The 16,125-nt window shown below is 40.8% G+C and overlaps 1 long non-coding RNA gene across 1 annotated transcript; it reads right to left on the bottom strand.

Annotated features, from left to right (window-relative positions):
* Positions 1-272: 272 nt before the first annotated feature.
* LOC133461429 (uncharacterized) lies at positions 273-12,036 on the bottom strand. The gene is made up of 3 exons (XR_009784191.1): positions 11,729-12,036; positions 7,398-7,669; positions 273-1,995 (listed from the first exon to the last, which is right to left on the bottom strand). It is a non-coding gene; the product is annotated as an uncharacterized LOC133461429 (long non-coding RNA).
* Between the last annotated feature and the right edge of the window lie 4,089 nt (positions 12,037-16,125).

Genomic DNA, 16,125 nt, shown 5'->3' with positions numbered 1-16,125 from the left:
GATTGAGATGGTTTGGACACATGAAGAGATGGGATATTGAAAACAGCTGAAGACGGAGCTGGAGCAGGAGAAAGGAAATGGAAAGAACAAAGATGAGATTTCTAAAAAGAAAAGGTGGATATGCAGTGATTAGACAGAGGGAGATGCTGAGGGCAGGGAGAGATGGAAAGAGCTGACCACCCTGGCAGCTCCTGAAGTGAGAAGTTGAAAAAAAGATCGGAGTTACTGTTGCTTTGTAAACATTTGTACTTTTATTTATTTACACCATCAACAGTTGCATAGTAAAAAGTTTATCTCGTGCAAATCAAGCTTTTCAAATTCCTGAGACAGTTTAGTTGATAGTGCAGTCATAAGCAATCACAATATTCCCTATAAACAGACCACAACAAATTCTTCATGATAAAACAAAACAATATGTATCACATAGTCAGAATTTTAATTTGACTCAAATGTAGAACAAACACAGGCTTAAGTCCCTGAGACTGATCGTGGAAATACTCATTTAAATCAGGTGAACACCCATGTCTTTAACTACTCTGATTGTTTTGACTCAAATCAACTTAAAATATCATTACCCACCATTGCATCGTGCTCATACAGTTCATATCAATAACACACTCTCTCATGAACTGGACCTATATATTTATATATCTACTAATGTGCAAACGTGCCTATCAACACCCTATAGGTCTTGAAAATGTAATAATGTGATCATTTTCTTTTGCATAGAGAAAAATTTTGATTGTATTTTTTTTCCTGCCATGAGACTACAACATGAACATACTACAATTGGATTGTAAAAGTATGCTGACGTTGCTCCAGTCTTATGGTTTGTGTACCTTCAAGGTAAAAGTAGATTTTCAGACCTTTTTTTTTGTTTTTAAGGAACTGTGTTAAGTGCAGTAATAACAAATCATGTTACTAATTAATATCCAGTTATTATAACTATTTTGAAGAAAAACATACTCCGGAAATTCAACATGGAAAGTCACAAAATGATTACAAAATGTCAGAAGATAACTATCTTGCTGTAACACAAAAATGTAATTTAAATGTTTCAGGTGGCAGATTGTTAACATATTCCCTGTCGGTGGAGTTGCGCGTGAGTCGACATTACAGGACTGTCTCAGAAAATTAGAATATTGTGATTTTCTGTAATGCAATTACAAAAACAAAAATGTCATACATTCTGGATTCATTACAAATCAACTGAAATATTGCAAGTCTTTTATTATTTTAATATTGCTGATCATGGCTTACAGCTTACAGTTTACAGCTTACTCAAATATCCTATCTCAAAAAATTTGAATATTCTGGGAATCTTAATCTTAAACTGTAAACAGTAATCCAGAATGTATGACATTTTTGTTTTTTTAATTGCATTAGAGAAAATAAAGAACTTTATCACAATATTCTAATTTTCTGAGACAGTCCTGTAGTTTCTAGGAATTTGAAACCAGAGAAAGTGAAAGAAAAGAAAAAGCTTATTATAATTTTAAAAAAACAACCTGATTTCTACAGTATGTTCAGATAAAATAAAATCAATCAATCAATCAATTTTCCAAGTTTTTTCATACATGTACATAAATCTCTGTAAAGTGTGTGTCTGTGTTCGGAGAGAGAGAGAGAGAGAGAATGATGGTCTGAGCTCAGACCTACATTAACATCAAACATGCCGAGCAGCTCAGGCTCCAGAACACACGCTCTCAGAATCCACAGTCCCGTCCTTTGAGCATCAGCCTCGACAACAACCAAGTGTTTGTTTTGCATCATTTCAAGTCTTCCTCTTTGCTTTAGTCACTGAGATGTCACTCAGCCGACCGTGACCGCTGTTTCCAGCTGAGCAGCCCCGGGTTGATCCCTGAGAGCGGCCTGTGTTGCAGCTCCTTTTCTCCAGGTTAGGAATGACGTACGACCACCGAGTGAAATCAGCATCCCTGCTTCAGCTGTCGTCATTTAGGTCAGGCAATCTCCAACTCCAGTCAGATTAGAAACCTTGAAAGAGATTAAAGGTGTTACTAAAGGTTCACTTACAGAATATACTGTAAGGATTAATATTTTCTCTGTTGAAGTAATCTGTTCATTAAATCCATACACTCCCTCAGATGTTTAGCTTGAACTGCGCTCTACTTGACTGCACTTACAGTAAATGACTGAAGATATGTGTATTCAGTATCAGTAACTAAGAGAGAATCTTTTATTCCGACTGTAAATGCAGAATCTTTACATGAAATATGTAGATTTTTGTCAACCAAATCCTAATCCAAGCATGCACCTGCTGTTCTGTTTAATCTTCAAATAAGTTAAAGATGTTAAAGGTTCAGAGTTATTGCACTGAATTGTCTTAAGCAGGAATTTTAAAGTTACGGTTTGCTCCTTCCTTCAAACACTCTAGTACATAGATGGTACATTGATAAGAGAGGTACACGCACACGATCAAGTCAGACAAACAAGGTGAAATGTTCCCCCACAACCCCCCAAAACACCAAACTCCACAACAGTCAGTCTAGACACAAGCTGCTTTTCCAATCATCCCTCCTCCTTTCTTCCCCCTCCCCATCATCCCACCATCATTGTCTGAGCCCCCAAAGTGATTTTTTTCTTTTTTCCCACGCCTTATTTCTCTCTGTCCTGTTTGCAGCCGAGGAGGAGGAGGAGGAGGAGGAGGAAGAGGTGGTGGTGGTGGGACTGGGGACTGATGGGTCGCCATGGCAACCTCCACATTGGCATGCCCCTGATTGGAGTAAGCGGTGGCTAATTATTCAGTGCATATGTTTAAAAAAAAAAAAGAAGGAGAAAAAAAAAGGGAAAAACAATAAAGTGGGACGTATTGAGATGCAGAGCAAGGCACGGTGTGTGATTAACATATGTGACCAGACCCCATTGTGGAGACAGTCGCTTCATCTCCAACACTTTGTGTACATGGAATGACTAGCGTTGTATTTATAGATTTTCAGATTTGTGTACTTGCTGAATTAGCAAAATGTTTCTTGCAGCAAACTGAAAACTTTCTGCCTTTTTTTCCCTTTACCACTTATTTACGCAAAGAAAAAAATTCCCATAGCACAATTAATATTCTGGCATGTACTGATCAGTTCAGGCTTTACATTAATGTCTCTAAAGCACCAGCTTGACAGGCATGTTGCAACTCTTTGTGTGTGTGTGTATGTGTGCGTAAGGCTGGGGCTTGTGTGTGTGTGTGTGTGTTCCTGTGAGTGTGCATGTGTGTGTGCGTGAAATGCGGGTTAAGTTAACAATGGCCGGCATTGTTTACCAATCTCCTTCGTCCATTAATCAGGACGATCCGGCTCTAATTGGCATTTTGGTTAAGCTGGTCTCCAGACCCCCGTTCCCTGCACTGGCCTAAATAATGGCGTTACGCCACAAGTGCCGCCACACATTGGGGAGGACAATGTGCCGTTTGTCTGAGGGTCCAGGACGGGGATCCCACCCTCTCCTCTTCCCCTCCTGTCCTAGCACCCCCCGTGCCCCCCAAAATAAACCTCACACAGGAACACAAAGAAGACCTCTCACTATTGAGATCTCACCCTCTCCTTGTCTGTCTGCCACCCCCTCACCCCCTCACCCTCTCACCCCCTCACCCCCTCACCCCCTCACACTCCTCCTTCCTTCTTATTCACTCAATACAGTTTTTCAATTTCAGATCCATTTTCCGCCGGCCTTTATGGACTCGTGGTTGAGTAAAAACGTTGTTAATGTTTCACTTTAAGGGATGGAGCTTTAATATATTTCTTTAACCTCTTAACATCCGAACAGAAGGTGAAACTTCTGTATATCAGGGTATCAGATACCGTTTTACAGCATCATATTGGACTCCCTACCATTCAGAAATTAAACATAATTATGTAATTTCAACAACATATCAGCTGAAGGGTTGTATATTCGTGCAATTAAGTGGCAAACTGGGCCAAAAGAGATGTTTTAGTGGGCAGAACAGAATTTACTTATCATATTTAAATATTATTCAACACTTTTAGTTGAGAGTGATGATGATGGGTCAAATATTGTACACAGCAGCTCATTTTCTGTGTCTTGGCTTCCCACCAGCTCACCACGCAGGCAGCACTGAACACACATCTGAAAACTGACCTCATCTCAACCAAGTGAGTGCCAGGAAGAAAAAAATTACATTGCTGCTCATCAAATCTCAACAAAATGTATATTAATATTCACTAAACTCTGGATCGCTACTGATACTTGCATCGTCCAAACAGGAAATGTGATGCTCATGTGACAAAACTGTTCCGTCTGATAACAAGTGGAGATTTATACACAACATGATGGTGTTAATTATGCGTCCGTGCGAATGTGAGGGATTGTGTAGGTTTTTTCTTTTTTTTCCACTTTATCCAACAAAGCTGCCTGCAGGTGCACGTGGGACAAAACCGTGCAGATGGTTCACATAAAGGAAAACTGCAGGTAGTGCAACTGCAGTCAAAATTACTGAAATTATCTAATTAACGTTGCAGACGCAGTGTTTTTGCAGAGCGTCTTCATTAAAGGGTTGATCATGTACGGCACTAGCGCGGGCACGGCGAAAATGCGACGCAGCTGCCCTTAAAAATGCCATCTCGTCGACGCCGAGAGCACGCTGGCTCCACGGTTTCCTCCTATCTCATCCTTTCCTTCACGTCTCTGGGGGCGATCTCTGCAATTAAAACACTGGCAGTAATTAACGCTGTCTTGAGGCGACCAATGGCGCGGTAAGTACCAGGGCCAACGTGGAGTGGGGGGAAGGTGCAGCGCTGGGCTGGCCGTCCACGTTCCCCCCGTTCAGCTGCCATTTTGTGCCAGTCTTAACACCTAAGATGGTGGCAGGACTGTGACTTGCCGTGCGGGAGAGGAAGACAAACTGGCAAGGGAGGGGTTGGAGAAGAGGAGGATTATGGGATTGAGGTGGGAGTCTTATTTTCCTTCTTCTAGTTGGTGCATTGCTGAACGGTTACCAAGACCAGGGGAAGAAGCAAGGAGTGAGCAAGAGGCAAGATGATCACACCGCTGCCATACATGCAATACACAAACAGCAGGAATTCTGCCAGACACACACACACACACACTCACACACACACACACACACTCACATGCCACAAAAGGAAAGTCTTAGATGAAAACACAGCGCCCTGTATTGGTCTGTTTTTTTTTGTTAATAAAAACGAGATGTAATTTACATGCGATTAACACATTGCACATACATGTGCCCATGCATGAACACACACACACACACGCACGCACACACACACATACACACAAACAACTAACACAGCCGTTCTCATGGTATGGTCTGCCCCTGAGCATGCAAATGACATTCATTATGCAAATGCATACAAATCAGAACCAGCCATCTGAGAACCCAAGCTGGGGAAAAAAAGAGCGAAATTAAATGAATGATGAGGGCAAGCGTCGAAAAGAGGTGAAGAAAGTTACTTTGTCACTCGTGAGGACAGTGGTCAGCAGGAAAATAGATTTTAATCCACTTCTTTAGGAAAAAATAAACTGTACCAATTTCAATTCTTCACTCTCAGTTATTTTATAGAAGTTATTATATGCTAATATTGAGGAATGGAAAGCTGAACTTCTAGGAAATCATGGGGGCTTTCACAACATTAACAACCATGCAGCCCAGTATCTTAAAAAAACCATATAATTAACAAACCACATCATATGTTTCCACAATACATTTGGTTTTCATGATGCACTGTTGAGGAATGACTCCTGTCCCCGAACTGTTTAACATTTTAAAAGGACTCACTAAAAGCTGACAGTGGGCAGAAATATTGTGTAAAATGTGTCTGGGTCATGTTGTTTAAACTCAGTGCCATGAGATCATAAAGTTAATTGCTTTTTCATGAAGCATCAACAGAGCTTAAATGTTTTAGTGGAGATATTGTTGGCTTTAAAAAAAAAAAGATTTTTGAGTTCTGAGAGGTCACTGTATGCTCAAAGAGGGAGATGGGAAGCCTGACACACACACACACACACACACACACACACACACACACACACACACAAATGCTGTGTGTCCCCGCTGCCTCTTTTGGCCAGAATGCACGAGTGTTGTCGTTTGTTCTGTCACAGAACCAGTGGCAGAAAAGCTTCAGCTGGAGTGGAGACGCAGCAAACGATGGCCAAGTGCCATTAACCGCCTCTCGACGTGGTCTTTGTTTTGTTTCCACCTCTGTGTCTGCAGCATGTGCTCTGTGAAACCGCTGAAGAGCTGTGATCTCATTATCAGCCTTCCTGGATGATATCATGTGTGAAGGTAAGTGCCGATGAGTCTGGGTTCATATTTGTGTTTTAAAAATGCACATATTAATACACTGTGTAAACTGTATTAGATATCTGCATTAATAAAAAGCATCACACCATCCCACCTGGACCAGGACTACTACTGCAAACATCTCAATTGATGACAAAGGAGAGAAGGAGGATTAAAAAGTCTGCTAATTATTTTCATCACTGGATGCTAGTATTCATTCACAAGACAACATTGTTTGAGGCAGAGGATGTTTAACTGCCTTACACTAAGTATAAAATACAGCCTGGGATACGTTTAGTGGGCCTCAGGTGAAAATAAGGTGACAAAGGATATTAGTCAGCAGCATCTTTCATCTTTTTTTCAAATAATTTTCATATATATGTGTTTGAGAGAGAGCTTTTTACACAGAGTAAAATTTAAAAATCCTTAAATTCAGCCACAGTCTACAATCTTCAACCCTGCATCATCACTTCACACTTCCCACCGTGAATTTTCTACCAATCACTTTGAGGATTCTCCTCTGTAGTAAAGTGTGTGTTTTGCAATGTATATACTGTCCATATTTTGTAATTATATATATCTTTTTTTACCTTTTTACCCCCCTTCCCTGCATGTGTGTGTGTGTGTGTGTGTGTGTGTGTGTGTGTGTGTGTGTGTGTGTGTGTGTGTGTGTGTGTGTGTGTGTGTGTGTGTATGTTAAGTGTACTGCTGCTAACACGTGAGTTTCCCCATTGAGGGAGTAATAAAGGTCTATCTTATCTTATCTATCTTATCTTATCTTTTGAGGGAGGTAAAATAGCATTAGAAACTTGTGGTGTTAATATTTTTGGATATGACTGAACGTGTACATGTGAGAAATATAAGGAATAATTGTTTGAGCTCATGCTTGAATGACACTTTCCCCGGTACAAGAAACTCAGCAATCACAAATAAAATCATTTCAGATCGTGACACTAGCCCTTCCTAATCATTGCAGCATTGGTATTTTTTTCAATTACAAGCACATATTTGTGAAGTTTAAAAATAAAAAAAATATATGGTTACATGTTTTCCTTTAGTGCACACAGATATAATCCCCTCTTTCTTGGACAATTATCTCTTATGTAACACAGCATCCTACCTTTACATCCCTGGTTAGAAGCATCCTGGTCCACATCAGTCCTGTTTGCTGCATCTCGCTCTCTCTCTCTCTCTCTCTCTCTCTATTGCTTTTTGCCCCCTTTTCTGTCACTTTTTCCCACGCAGGCACGTAATGGGATTCTTGTTACTTTCGGTTATCTAGCTTTATGAAGAATGTACGTCACTCATACAGCTAGATAACCAAAGATAACAGACAACCCCTCAGGCCTGCGAGCTCAGCCCTCCAGCAGGAACATGCAGCCTCTCATTCACCTGCAAGGACATGAGCGACAGCGGAGAAATGCATTAAGGGCTAATTCACTAAAGCACAGCTGATTTACTCATCCTAGTGTTTTAGCACAAGTTCCAGAGGTGGAAATTAAAATAATAATGTATGTGTGGAGTGTTAACACAGATGACTGATTACATGGTGATAAAAGCCTTTCAGTGAAATGGTACGAAAAACAAGCATGACTAAAGATTCACAGGGGGATGCTGCAAGGAAAACACATTTTCCAAGCTATTGAGTGTTTCTTTTTAAAATATGACTGAAATGTGAACAAAATCTTACAGAATTTCAAAGCAGAACAGTACAAATCAACCATCCAGTGAATAACAGACAACATAAACAAATCTTAATGAAGATGTCAGGAGCCGGATATGAACAGCTACACTGTCTCATTTACGCAAGTGCTTCTGTTTCAAAAATGAAAAACTGTCTTTGTGTCTTGTCTTTGAATTGTAGCAGGTAAATGTTGAGGCGAATAAAGTGCATTTCAAAATACTTGGCAATCAAACTTACTTCATATCAATATACATAAACAGTTGCACCATGTTAACACTGAAAAAACTCCAAAAGAAACTTCCTTGGTAATTTCCAAATCATTTTGAAATAATAGTTTTATTTTATTTTTGAAATAATAAATCTTGACTTTTCACTTTGGGTAACAGTGGCAGGACATTTAAGAAACCTGCTCAATTGAGTAACTAGCTGCAAATATATGAATAAAAAAATAGATATCTTAAGGAATATGAAGAAAATAATATTTTTAAAAGAACAATAAAAGGTGTTTTTTGTTCTTTTTTTTCTTTTAAATTGTTAGTCTGAGACAATATTCTTGGACCTTGCATATATTTATTTCAAGCACTGAAAGATATTTCTATCATGCTGTACTATATTAGTTTTCTTATGAATTTAATGTATGTGCACAATCTTGGGGAAAAGGAAAAATATTGAAACATTTAGCAAAATACAAACAACTGTGTGCATGACCTTTTTAGGTTTTTTTCATGAACTCTTTTTTTTAATTGGCTTTTAGCACTACAGAGGAATGACGTCACACGCGTAGCTGGCTTTGTGTTAATGAGTTTGCAGAGAGGTGTGATGCCTAATTAGCACACACACTCAAATATGTCATTATGGGGAAGACGGTTGTTTTTTTTTCTTCTTCTTCGTGAAAAGGGCCACATGTCCTCACATACAGGACTCAGGAAAACATGACACTGAAGAAACAGCTGCTGCAGCATGTTTACAGAAAACATAAAATACAACGCATAATCATAGACAAAGATGCTCCGCATATGTTGAACACGTTTTTACGTTTCCTGTTGCAGCTGCCTCCTAAAAGCTCACCCGTGAAGCAGGAAATCAATCTGATATTGGGATTGTTGCCAGCAGAATCTGCAGGAGCTGCTGCGCGTCTGGAGGCCGTGACGCACGACGATGCTCCTTTATTCCTGTCACCAATTCATATTACACCTAAAGCTGACCATTGTTTTCTCTTTTCTTAATTTTTCTCCCCATCCTTTAAGTTAGCTTCTGCTGTAATAGTTGTAAAGGTAATATATTTAATTTTATTGACTTTTACATATTTATGTCCCAAATTCTTCTGATGGTGTTTCTTTTTTCATTTCAGCTGTATTTCAGTCGGAGATCGTTGTCTAAGATATTATGTAATTAATAATAATTCACAAAAATACATTTAATAAAACATGTTGCATACTTTGCTCTCTTATAATTTTAACTAATTATAGATTTGTATCTGTGTGCGTGATATGCGCGCTGTTTAGCTCTCATTTCTATTTTCACAAGCCATTAATATAGTGAAATGATGAGCTCTTTCTCACAGAACATAGCCTGCTTTTAAGGCAGGGTGTGTTTGTTTTTTATTTTATTTTTTTTATTGCTTGTTTAATCTACCTATCTATTCCCTTGACTCAGGCAATGCTTGCAACAGAACTACTTAAGAGGAAGAAATAAAAGATTGATCCTCAGGTTGCTGCAGTGAAATTACTCCTAAGTTTATTTTCAAGGTAACTTGGCAATGCAGTGGTGCAGTTGAAATTCTGCACTTTATTAGATTGTCGGGACCATAAAGGAGAACTGTAAATGTTGGCTACAAAATTTAAGCATCGAGAAAACGACCCTGGAGAGGTTTGACAGAGGTTTCCGGGAGTAATGGCTTTGTTCAGCTGGAGGCATTCAGGGGCCAGAGGAAGCAACGTGGTTGGACTATTTTTGTTATTTTTTTATTTCAAATATAGCCCGAGGCGCCACGAGAAATGTGTGCCAACATGCAGTCATTGTATGAGTGCAACTGGTAAAATTAGTCTGGAACTTGGCGCAAACCTTGATCCTCGCTGTAGCTGTGTGTGGTGGCGAAAAGGGAAAATGAGAATAAAGGATCTGGAGATTAACGGCAGATAAACTCAGCATTTCCATCTGGATTTCTCCTTCTGGAAAATCCCTGGAAAACAGGTTAAACGTGGGAAATGTGCCGACTAGGCCACTCATCAGGCTAGTGTGTGAGCTCAGAGAGGTCCAGCCGCAGCTTCAGCATCTTCTCTGACTCTGCACCAGCTCCGCACATGCTGCTGCAGACTCGCACAGACCCGTGCATGGCGCATCAGCATCAGCTGCAACATCTGATCCGTCTGCACCATCTACTTCCTCCTGCTGGGGTCCAATTTAACGGGCCAGGTCACTGAGCAGAATTCACCTCTTAAGTTTTAGCTGAAGTCGTTGTTCATGTGTTCAAATGTGGCTCTAAGAGCCTCTTACGTCATGAGGTGCACAGTTGCATGCAAGGCCTCGGTGATCAAGCAGAATGTAATAGGCATTAATTGCTTGAGCAACATTTTAAATATCCTATAATTAACAAACTACATCATTTGTTATCCAGTGTGGTTTTGTGTGGGGTCACAGGACGCCATGTGGACCTCCAAAAAACTTCATTTGAGTTTGACATCAGACGCTCAACAAAATATAGGCCCACAAGACACCTGGAATCTTAAATAGCGTACACTCAGGACACCAAAGTCAGTTTATGAAAACCAAAAGCATGAACTGTGACAAAAATATTGGTTTTAATAATAATAATAATAATATAAAGATTGTGTAGCCTATATTTAAGAGGGAGGTTGATTACTCTCCCCAGATTAAGGTCTTATATAAGAGGTCCTGCAGGTGCAGAGCGTTCTGCTGTAGCGCCACAACAATCACTTTTGCCTATTTTCATCCTTTCTACTTTGCTTAACATTTGCAGCGCATTCTGTTAACAGAAACAGGCCGGACCAGCACTGTGCCGTGAAGAGTTGAGCAGCCTGGGGCCACTCAGACATCCTGACCCACTGCAACATGCAGTTTTTGAAAACCCGCCGTGGGCTTCTTCTTGTGTGGGGAACTGTTGGTTTTCTTGTGTCTTCAAGGAAGAATTACAACACAAACTTATGTAATTGGTACAGTAATCACTGAGCATGTGGCTGATCTGGGGTCAGCATACCCGCAAAGATTAAAGTTGAAGTCACGTTGAAGTACACTGAATAACCTGAGATGTGGAAGAGGAGAAATAACCAGATCCTCATTCTGCGACGCACAGCACTGTTGTTGACATTATTGCCCCCAAATCGGTGAACTGCATGTTCCCCATTCTGGACGCAAGGTTTTTCCGTGCAGTCGGCAGGAAAATTGCGCGGTGCTGAAATCGCAGATCATTTCCAAACAATAGTGTGTGCAGCCACAAGTGCAGCAGCTCTGCTGTCTCCAGGAGCGCGCAGCCTTTATCTGGAGGATGATGATGATGAGGATGCGCAGCGTGCATGTGTGCATCTTCAACTCGTCTGGACACAAACAAGCTTCACTTTTACAACAGATTTATAGTCTGAAATCTTCACTGCATGGGCCTGCAAACCCTCGCCTATATAGGCGACTTGGAAGTGACGGTTTTGGACTGAACACGCCAGATTGAACCCCCTCTGTTGCTTATCATTATTATTATAACACTCACTCACAATGCATGCAAAATAATGTATAATGCAAGATGTGGTTCTTACTTTCCCGTCCTCGGGTGCACCGGGCTGGGTTGCCCGGGGTTCGGGTGAGATCCTGGGGACCGGGCGTCCCCCCGGACGCGCGGCAGCCGGAGCCTAATGAACGCGTTCCTGAGCGGCGTCTGGAGCTGTGTGGCCGCGGCGCACCGTGACGTCCCGCCGGCCCCGTCCATTTTTTAATCAAACGGGTCCTCTGGATGTTGTTGTTTTGTTTTTTCCCACGTCGTTGCGCGGCTGTCCTCCCCGTCCACAGCCCCGGACCTCCCCGCAGAAAACAGGGGAGTTGGGGCTGTCCGGCTGGACGGCTATATCTCCAACCCGCCGTTGTCTCCAAATGGCTCAACATCTCATATGTGCAAAATCATATATGGTCGCCAAGGTCCACCCCCTTGTGAATGAGTGAGGTAACGCTGATCCCACCCTCCGTGAATTTGAATAATATGCAAGAAGAAAGATGCCACTGTTGTACGGACCTTGCAGGTCCTCTCACGCCCCCCAACAGACGCATGTAGAAGTGCAACCCCCACATCCATCAAGCAGCATCCCTCTCATCACGATAGTGGCTCTGGCAATTTGTGTGTAAGTGTGTGAGTCCTGATTTATCTAAGGTATATAGGAAGGGCGAATCTGGGTGTGTCTATATTTTTGACACCTGAAATGACACCATTTCGTGCATTTCGTTTTGTTGTGCATCTTAAACATTGTGTACTAATCCTGCAGTGTTGCTGCAAGACCTATCTATTTTCAGATTTAATTCAGGTTTACATACTTAATCCTGCACATAACAGCGCAAAAGTTTCCAAACTTAAAAACTGACAGTGTATTTGAACTTGGCCTCTGCTTCTGTGTCTGCAGCCCAGATTTGCAGACAGACTTGAGAGGCGCTGCGTCTTGCACTTATTGTCATGATAATCACACCAGAAATCCTTTGAGCCACTGACTGAACGACAAGAATTGTCTCAAAAGTTTTTGCATAGACATCCTCAACATTTGCATTAATAAAGTGAATTCAGACGTGTTGTCCCGTCTAGACAGACGGGAAAGCACGTGAAAACACTTCAACTTCAGTTAATCCATCATAATACATTTTCTAGTTTTACTCTGCTGATGTTTTATAATGATATTTGTAAAACTCGAAGGCACATTTCTGTATATTTCTCTACAGTAAATGGCATTTGTAGTTTTCCTATTTTAAGGCTCAGAACGCAGACGCTCATATGCAACTCCTTTTCCCCTACAGATCCAGAGACTGTGATGCCGTAATTCAAGTTTATTATCAACCCAAGTTATTCCCTTGAGTATGCTAAATGTACATTTGCTTTGCAGGTACATCTTCATAGATGTGGGTCTGATCTATCAGGCTAAACCTAATTCTCACACACCAACAGGTTCTCTGCAGCGCGTTGCACTAAAAGGCGCGTTCACGACAACAGCGCCGCGCGCTTCGTTGCTAGGCAACCACAGTTGGTGCTGATGAAAACGAACGAGGAGAAACGTGGCTTATTTGTGATACTTTGCTCCGTCTTAAAGCAACATTGGGCTGTTGTATGGACTACAACTGTATCTGGACCGCAGCCCGGCCACCTTGTTTTACTCAGTTTTGGTTAAATTTGCCCAAAATGGCACGTTTGTCTTTGAGCGTCTCTTCAAAATATTTATGAGAAACAGAAAACTCCTGTAGCCTATCAAAAGGATCCTATATGTGTTGAGGGACTCCTTCGTCTGTCTTTCTTCATTTCTGACTGTATGCATGATACCAACCTTCAGGGGGTTACAGACCCTATACAGCCATAAAATTAGTTCCTTCAAGTTTTTAAAATCAAAATATTGGCAATTGATTTGGAAAACAACTGTGGCATTAGTGGTAGCTGCAAACACTATTAAAGGCAATGAAAAGTAAATGTGAGGTGAGATTGGGACTGATGTGTCAAAATCACGTTTTATCACATGAGTCACATATTTATGTGCTGGAATCTATACAATTTTAAAAATAATTTTTCTAATGTCTTATTTGATAAATATCTAGATGTCGCTTAAAATGAAACTAGAAAGAAGGTTAGGCTTCTCCAGGCCAGCAGTTAACTGCATATCCTGCTGCGAGAAGTTACATATAAACAGAATTAGCCTAGGTCTTATTCATAAGAGAAGTGGGCCCTAAGTTAAATCCTTAGTGCCATTTGAAAACCAGAAAGTTATTTGTGAGGGATATGGAGCTGTCTACGCGTCCAGCCAGCACACAATTTAATTTCACTTAATAACAATTAGGTGTGTTGCCATGGTAACGACTATTACCACCAATTTATCCATCTTAATCGCTGCTGTTTATGGTGGGAACGTCAGTTATGTTTTCCAACTTTATTTACAAAGTCAGTGATGGTCAAAAAAAAAAAGAAAAGAAGAGTGGGAATCACTCCCTCCGAGGCCTGAGGATTTATAGTGAGAAGCAGACAGTCTTTTTGGCTGCCATGTAGGTCAGGGAGTGTCTCGGACCTCAGACAGCAGTAAACCACCCGCAACATCACTCCATTGTTTCACTGCATGCCGGCGGCCCAGACGCTGCGTAAAGCCTGATTTATGGTTCCGCGTTAGAGCCTACGGCGTAGGTTACGCGGCGACGCACACCGTACGGTGCGCGTCGCCGCGTACCCTTCGCCGTAGGCTCTGCGTCGGTGTAACGCGGAACCATAAACCAGCCTTAAATGGCTCCCTGAGCAGAGAACAGCGGCGTCCGTTCGTTGAATAAACCTCGCTTTTATGCAAAAGTGCCAAAGAAGTGACACCTGCAGCAGCTCACCTGTAGTATTGACTATAATTATAGCTGGTAATAACGGTGTTAAGCGTGCAGGGGGCCGAGCACGGCTGGATCCAGACCTGGCATCCTTTAGTCGAGCGAATATTCAAATCGGGTTCTGCTGATTTGAATAGAAGTCTAATGAGACGCAGTGGTGTATAATAAATTAAAGTGAGCCACTTGGTGAGACTGATGTCCTGCGGCAGAATTACCAGAATCATTTCAAAAATTCAGGAAGCAATTTCAGTCGGTTTTTTGGTTCTTGTTTTTTGGATATGAACATACATGGCCCTAAATGTTTAGACATTTAGACATAGCCTAGAAAAAAAGCATGAGGGGGGGAAGTGGAGTCAGCAGTTCAGTGTAAAGATCCTATAAATAATGACAGCAGAACCTCCCCTTTGTTTGCAGTGGGAAGCAGTTTGGATGCCTGAATTAATTGAGCTCTGTGAAAAGGACCACCAGCTCTCCATCAGGCTGTCAGCTCACAGGACTGTCAACTATCCTGCAGAGGATTTACAAAAGGTCTTCCATTCTCGGGACAGTCTAGTCATCTGGAGTCAGTCTGCACTTTTATTTTTATTTTTCTGAAAGGACCACCAAAGTTCTGTCTGTCTTTCTGCTGTGAGAGACGTTTTTGTAAATTTCGTTTAGTTGAGGTGGGAGTTTGGACTCTCAAATGCCCGCATAGTTTATTTAAAGATTATTAAAGTTTTATTAAAAGAGTCTAGTTATCAGTATGTCGTATGGGGTCCTCATCCACCAAACACACATGACAGTCATTTTACAATCAAACCAAATAAAACAATCAGCTTTTTTTATTACAATATTCTCATCATTACACATTTTCAAAAGGCTCTTGAAAGCATGCAGGGATTTATTCATGTATTTTAAAATGTTGCCATGTGGAGGACCAGCGTTGAGTCACAACTTAAACTTAACTTAAACTCAATTATCACAAGTTAAAACTGTGATATAAAGCTTTAATATGTTGATTTTTTAAATAGCTGCGGGCTTCTGTGCATGGCTGACTTTAATGATAACAATATAAACGAGCTGATTCAAACGTGAGGGTTAACTGTGTTATTCCTATACAGTAGCTAATTAAAACAGGACATGCAAGACTGAATATATGTTTCTAATTAATTTACATATTGACGAAAAGACTATCTATTAGACTATTAGTAAATGTGGGTTATCATGGGGGAAAATTATGTATTTGCAAGAAGATTTTTTTGAAATACACTTTTATTTGTATGTTTTTTATCATTATTAAATGGCCAATTCAATAGTTAGGTTAAAATGGTGTAAAGAGCGAAATTAATAATAATGATCATTTTGTTTTCGTCTGTCTTGAACTGATTTTAAATCGCATTTTAACTCAAATTTGGAAAAAGAAAAAAGAAGTTGCTGGTTTATTGTAAGCAGCAAACACATCTTCCTTAAGCAACAAGTGAAGATAAGAAATAATAGGAACACAGTGACGTCATGAAAACCTACTGATCGGTTGATCTTGTGTTTTAGTGATTAAGAGAGAAAAACTCGCGTTTTGTTACAGATTACAGGAGGGATTTTGCAGCCGCTCACATCTCTTTTCACCTGTAGCCTG

The sequence above is a fragment of the Cololabis saira genome, chromosome 15 (genome assembly GCF_033807715.1).
Source record: "Cololabis saira isolate AMF1-May2022 chromosome 15, fColSai1.1, whole genome shotgun sequence".
In the NCBI taxonomy this organism is placed as follows: domain Eukaryota; kingdom Metazoa; phylum Chordata; class Actinopteri; order Beloniformes; family Belonidae; genus Cololabis; species Cololabis saira.
Note: the sequence above shows the minus strand (reverse complement) of the source record. Positions and strands in the feature narration are given on the sequence as shown.